This window comes from Dioscorea cayenensis, chromosome 19, assembly GCF_009730915.1.
Source record: "Dioscorea cayenensis subsp. rotundata cultivar TDr96_F1 chromosome 19, TDr96_F1_v2_PseudoChromosome.rev07_lg8_w22 25.fasta, whole genome shotgun sequence".
NCBI lineage: Eukaryota > Viridiplantae > Streptophyta > Magnoliopsida > Dioscoreales > Dioscoreaceae > Dioscorea > Dioscorea cayenensis.
In genome coordinates this window covers 4,205,371-4,212,094 of record NC_052489.1, presented here as the reverse complement: position 1 = coordinate 4,212,094, position 6,724 = coordinate 4,205,371, and the positions used below count along the sequence as shown (strand labels likewise).

Genomic DNA, 6,724 nt, shown 5'->3' with positions numbered 1-6,724 from the left:
TTGTTGAAATTGTTGATCTATATGACAGTACCAAGCTTTGGGAGCTTGGCCTAGACCATAGAGGGCCTTTCAAAGCTTGTATACATATTGTTCCTTCCCATTGACTATAAACCCTTTAGGTTGCCTTACATAAACTTCTTCAGCTAATTCTCCGTTTAGAAATGCTGTCTTGACATCTAACTGAAAAATACACCAGTTTCTTTGTGCACCGATAGCGAAGAATACACGGATGGTCTCCATCCGAGCCACCGATGAGTAAACTTCAGAAAAATCAATGCCCTCTTGTTGTGCAAACCCTTTGGCAACAATCCTAGCCTTCTTCCTAAGAACTGACCCATCTGGATTGAATTTTGTCTTGTAAATCCATTTGAGACTAATGGCATTCTTCCCTTCTGGTAATTGAGTAAGTTCCCAGGTTTGGTTTTTATGAACAACCTCCATCTCTTCTTTCATGGCTACCAGTGATGCGGGCCGTATTGAGGAGATGGCATGCGCGTTCATGCGGAAGTGGGACTCGAAGTGACTGAAGGGTATTTTAGTAATTCACCGGGCGGTGGAGTTTTTGGGTTTCTTGGGCCTAGTCTGATGGGAAACGGGCCAACGAACACAAGTCACCAGTTTGCCGTGCAAACTCGTGAGTCATGCATGATTTCGGCCAAATTCCATTGTTTAGGCCTCGAAAACCCTGATTTTGCTAATTTTAGTAATAATTGATTTCGCTATTAATTTGGCTAGAAATCTCATATTTGTAAGCCGTTTATGGCGTTAGCATTTATTTTGTTAACTCTTTTATTTCTTGCCGGTATTTGAAAATTTACCATTTTTTAGGTATATTTTTGAATTATCTCCCTTTTAGGATTATTTTCATATCTTTGATTTTTTTCTATTTAATGTAAGCCTATGGGCGTGAGTATGATCAGTTTTGTAATAGTTATTCTCTTGAGTAATAAAATTTACTCTCTTTTCCAATTCCTGGCTATCTTTGATCAACAGGTTTTGAAGACTTGTACTGGGTATTTGTGCGCGAATCAACAGTTCGAGTATACCGCTGCATCAACCAGCTACTCTTCATATTTTGATGCTTCTTCAAATTGGGTTTGATTTGCAGCAGTTGAGGCAAAAGAGTAATTATAAATGTCTGTGAGTTCTTTATGCCTCACTGGAGTCGGAGACGAAGGTGGGGATGGCAATACTCTCTGGCTACCATTGACCGGAGAATGAGATAAGTCATGTGAATCTTCTGTCCGTTCATCAGGAGAAATGGACGATTAAGAAAGAATGGGTTCATTTATAACTGAAAACGCCATTCAACTCAGCAGGGGGTGCAAAGTTCTGCACATCCGAGTCAGCATCTTTCGTCCAATCCCATTTCATTTTTGCAAAAAAAGGTGATCTCCCAACTTACGTGGACCTTTCTCGTCACAGGATCAAGGCATCTATACGCCTTTGAATCTTCGCAATAGCCAATGAAAATTCGTTTAGTTGACTTGGCATCTATCTTCATCCTTTTCTGCTGGTCAACCAGGATAAAACAGACACACCCAAAAACTCTGAGATGTTCAACACTGGGTTCCCGGCCAGTCAACGCCTCGTACGGGGTCATCATCTTCAAAGCGCTCGTCGGCGACCGATTGAGAAAATGAACCGCAGTGGCCACAGCATCTGCCCAGAGCTCTGTGTGTAAGCTCATCCTTTTAGCATTGTCCTGGCCATCTCCATCATCGTTCTGTTTCTCCGTTCGGTGACGCCATTCTGCTGCTGCGTCTGTGGTGCGGTGAGTTGATGTTTTATGCCCTTAGCTTCACAGAAGATCTTGAAGGCCTTGGAGGTAAACTCTTCCCCTTGATCTGACAGCAAGCCCTTCACAGGTAATAAGTACTGCTTCTCAACAGCAACTATGAAAGTCTTGAATTGATATAGAGCTTCATGTTTGTTCTGAATGAGATAAACCCAACTATATCTTGAATAATCATCTGTTAGAAGAAAAAAATACAAGTTACCTCCAAGAGATGGGGTTTGCATTTGGCCAACCAAATCTCCATGAATAAGTTCTAATGGAGATGTAGCTCTGATTGCTTGACCCTTAGGAAACGCCAAGTGAGTTTGTTTCCCCATGGTGCAAGCTTCACAGGGTTGTATTTGAGTAATAATAGGAAGACCATTGACGAGATTATGCTCAGATAATTGCTTCAAACTTCGCAGGTTAAGGTGGCCATATCTTCTATGCCAGAGCTTTGATGTTTCATCATCTTCTTGTGCAACGTGAGCATCACTCACATCATTTGCATCAAATGGAAATAATCTATGGGCAGTCATTGGAATTCTAGCAACCAGAGTGTTTGTGTGAGCATCACTTACCACACACTCCCCATCTGTGAACTCTACTTTGTATCCTGAGTTCATGAGCTGGCCTAAACTCAGTAGGTTGTGTGGCAATTTAGGAACGAATTGGACATTAGATAGGATATGGCTCTTTCCAGAGTTTGTTTTGAGAGTTACTGTTCTAATTCCCGCAACTTGGAGTAAGTTTCCATCACCCAATCTTATGCTATGGTGAGATGTGCTTTCAATGTTGTTGAAGAGCCTTTGATTTCCTGACATGTGGTTAGAGCAACCACTGTCAATGAGCCACTTTTCTCCTTCATCTTCCTTTGATTTAGAGCTTGCCATGAAGAGAAGTCCTTCATCTCCCTCCTTTGTTTCTACTGTTACATTAGCTTCTTTGTTTCTATACCAGCATTGTGACTTCATGTGGCCAAATTTCTTGCAAATAAAGCATTGAACCCCTTTGTAGGTTCTAGAGCTTTCAGCTGGAGGATGAAGCTCTGTGTTCCTCCTTCGACCATGACCTCTTCCTCTTCCTCTGTAGAAACCACCTCGACCCCGAGACCTCTTCCTCCTTTGTTGAATTAATCACCTGATGGGGTGGTCCTCACATGCAGTGCCTTGTCTTCATCTTGGGCACCTGCATTATTTAGAATGGATTCATGGCTTCGAAGTGAGCCACAAAGAGAATCAACAGTAAGGGTGTTAAGGTCCTTGGCCTCAACAATAGAAGATACGACATTTGTGAATCTTGGGGCCAAGCTTCTGAGGATCTTTATTACAACCATCTTGTCCGGGACCTCTTCTCCAAGGATCTTGATCTGGTAGACAACATCAAGAACTCTTGTGATATAATCTTCAATCTTGTCTCCATGCTTCATCTTTGTCACATCTAGTTCTCTGTGCAACGAGTGAAGTCTTACACTAATGTTGTTGGTGTCTCCTTGATAATGAGTCTTCAGCATGTCCCACGCCTGCTTTGCTATTTTTGCTTCAGTGATTCGTAGAAGAACACGATCGTCCAGGTTTTGTTGAATCAAACATATAGCTTTTGCATCTTTCTTCATGATTTCTGTGAGACGATTATTGTCAGGTTCTTCGGCTATCCCCTTCTCAACAATACTCCATAGATCTTTGGATATGAAAACAGCCTTCATCTTCAAACTCCATAGATTATAGTTCTCTCCCTTGAAGTGTAGAACATTCTGTTGAGAAGAACTTGAGGAACTAGCAGACCTTGTCACTAGTGTCTCTGATACCACTGATAATACAAGGTGGATGAACACAGGATCTCTTCTAAAAATCCTGCATTACACACAACAACACAAATGAAGAAAGGAACAACACTCAAGTGGAGTCAACTGCCTCAATGTTGATACTTCCTTACTGATTAACTTAGAACATCTGAATATAAAGAGCAATATTGCTAGCTTTACAGCAAGGATGCTGACAAGCTTTACAAAAAGGCAAACAGTGAACAACAGTGTCCAATCAGCTTCTCAGACTAGATATGCTCTAGTCCAATCTGCATACAAAACTTAATGACCCGGTACACATAGCTGACTCTACTATAAGGTCAACCAAGCATAGCCAACAAGACATGCCCGACATTCTTCTGAGTAGAATCACTATCATCTTCAACAGAGACCGTGCATGCCTGATTTGTTATGCTCTATTTTTTCTTTTGCTTTTTTTTTTCTTTTTAATGATTTACCAATTAGAATGAATTATATATAGATATATATATAAATTAAGGAATACTTTGGGGTTGGGATAATTTGGATGGCTTGTTACAGTGTTGAAAGTTTCCCTTCTCATGCCATATGCCCACGCCTGTTTGTAAGTTTTGCATTTTTTTTTTTTTTGTTTTCCAAGCCTAAAACAGTGTGATTATTGCCAAGTAAACTACTTTGATATGATGATCACTGCTAAATGAGAAGCTAAGCTTGCAAACCTTCGTTTCTTTAGATTTGTATTTCTGTCTTTATTGAAGGAAGAATAATTCAGTAGCAACACGAAATAAAACTCTTTTGTCATCTTGTGGTGTTATTTTCTTCGCACGGGATCCACCAATACTCATCAAACAACCAAGTTGAGAAAATCAGAGTAAGTTCCAGTGAGCAAGATAACTTCTTAAAATAATTGTGGACCCCAGCTTCCTTGTCCTTATTCATTTGTAAAAGCCATGAGAGCCCGGGATTCCTCGCCAAAATTATGCAAACTTTTGCATAATTTCATGAAGCTTGTCTTAAACTAGTCCTTGTTGCCATCTTGTTATTGATAATGGAGCCCGAGCCTTTAGCATTCTTTCTTCTATCCTTTTAGGGAGAGAGAGAGAGAGAGAGAGAGAGAGAGAGAGAGAGAGAGAGAGAGAGCTGTGATCTCCTCCGGCAACTTCCGGAAAACTTCCGGTGCTGAACCTTGTAGTCGTAGTTGCAAGTTTTCTTCGCCTCATCTTATCACTCTTCCAAAGTAATCATCTATGCCTTTGATAACCGAGCCATTTAACTTTATTGTTTTCTTCTTCTCCATTTGTTTCTTCTTCTTTCTATTATTCGTGGTGGTGGTTGCTAGCTCTAGGAGGTTTTGGAGCTTGGATTTCAGATGGTTTCTCCTTTTGCCTCTCTTCACTTCTCTCTTTTCCATCCATCGAAGTAAGTCCCTAACCATGCTTGGATAAGTTTTGGTATGTCTTTAGTGCATGGATTTTCTTATGGTTGTTGGACTTCTATCTTTGTTTAGTTTGCCATGAGATGTTGTGAACTTCATGATTGTGTATAGCTCCATAGAAGGATTAGTGTGAAAGTTTCATGATATATTTTTATACATGTATTCTTCCAAGCTTATTTAGGTTTCAGCTGGTGCACATTAGTGTTTTTAGTATAGGAAAATCTATGTTGACTGCATTCCTCACTTCTTTTGAAATTCTTTTTATTTTCATATGTTGGATATGCATAAGTAGTTATATATATATACCCTTATTCTATAGGTCTAGTTGTACAGCATTTGTTAAGTTGGTGGAATGATATTGCAAATCTAAAAGCAATGTATATTTCTTATGATTATTAGTAGTGATAGTTTAAGAGAATGAGGGAAGCATTGTAGTGGAATGTGTTTAGATTGGATGGTGGAGATTTCTCATCAAGATAAATATTAGTTTAAGGCAAATGTCAAATGATTGGAGGTTAAGCATTGGATCACTTTAATTTTAATCACGTTAATTGGTTAAGCCTTTGAGATGTATTTAATTTCCTGGGTGAGTTCCTGCTGGAATACATGCAAGACACTTTTTTTCTAGTTTATTTATTTATTTTAGTTTCTTTCTTTAGAGAATGTAAAAGAAATATTTGGTTAGTGTTTAAACTTGTGATTAGAGTGATTTTGTTCTAACGTTGGTAAATCATTGAGTTTTAGGATCGTTTTAGGGAGTGGTCTTGGATCTCATTTTTCACTTAGGCAATACCAGGTAAGTAATCTACCGATAACTCCGTATTTTCAGTTTTTGAGAAATTATTTTATTCGGTAAAATAATTATCTAGTATTTTGTTATTTTCTTTTGAATATCTGTTATTTTGTTAATATTGAAATTATTTATTTGGAATATGTATTTTGAGGTATTTTCTTTAATTAATTATATTTATTTAGTTGTTGACTTGGTAAATCTACATTGGTGTAATGCTAATTAAATGATTGCTATTCATTTTAACTTGGTTATTAATTTATTATTTATACTAATTAAGTGTGCGATTACATTCAAATGATTACTTCAACATTTATAAAATTCGTTTGTTTGTAGGCATGGGTTGATGATTCTACTATCTTTTGGATTGACTTAGTTAATTCCTTTATTTATTTATTTATTTATTTATTTATTTATATAACGGGGAAGTACCCAAAAATCCCTCAATTGTTTGAATAATTCCATTTAATCCTTCAAAGTATTGTGTTTCCTCATGGGTTTCTCTTTTTTCTTGAATTTACTTTTCAGCCCAATATCTATTGACGGAGAAGACGAAAGTGTTAAATGGCCTGTGAAATTGCACTGATGCCCTTGAGAGATAACTTGTGAGATGATTTAATTGGCCATCATTTCAACGGCTGAAATGACAATTTTAACCCTGCTTTTTTCCATGGGAACAGCTGGGTTTGAAACTTTGGTTTTTTTTATTTGAAAGATAATAAATTTATTTTTTTTAAATTTATGGTATTTTAATTTTGTTTCAAGATTAAAATAGTTTTAAATAATATTTAATTATTATTTTATAAGTAATTAATGGAATTATTTTTAAATTGGTTAATAAAACTTATTTTATTTTGTAAGAATATCAATCACTCTTAATGATCTATCCCAATTTCTTTACTTCTTTCTTGTCATGCTACCTTGTTGTTTTTTTTGTTG

The 6,724-nt window shown here is 37.4% G+C and overlaps 1 long non-coding RNA gene across 1 annotated transcript; it reads left to right on the top strand.

Moving 5' to 3' along the window:
• Nucleotides 1-4,627: 4,627 nt before the first annotated feature.
• LOC120250531 lies at nucleotides 4,628-6,418 on the top strand. The gene is made up of 3 exons (XR_005533031.1): nucleotides 4,628-4,797; nucleotides 4,900-4,979; nucleotides 6,314-6,418. It is a non-coding gene; the product is annotated as an uncharacterized LOC120250531 (long non-coding RNA).
• Nucleotides 6,419-6,724: the final 306 nt, after the last annotated feature.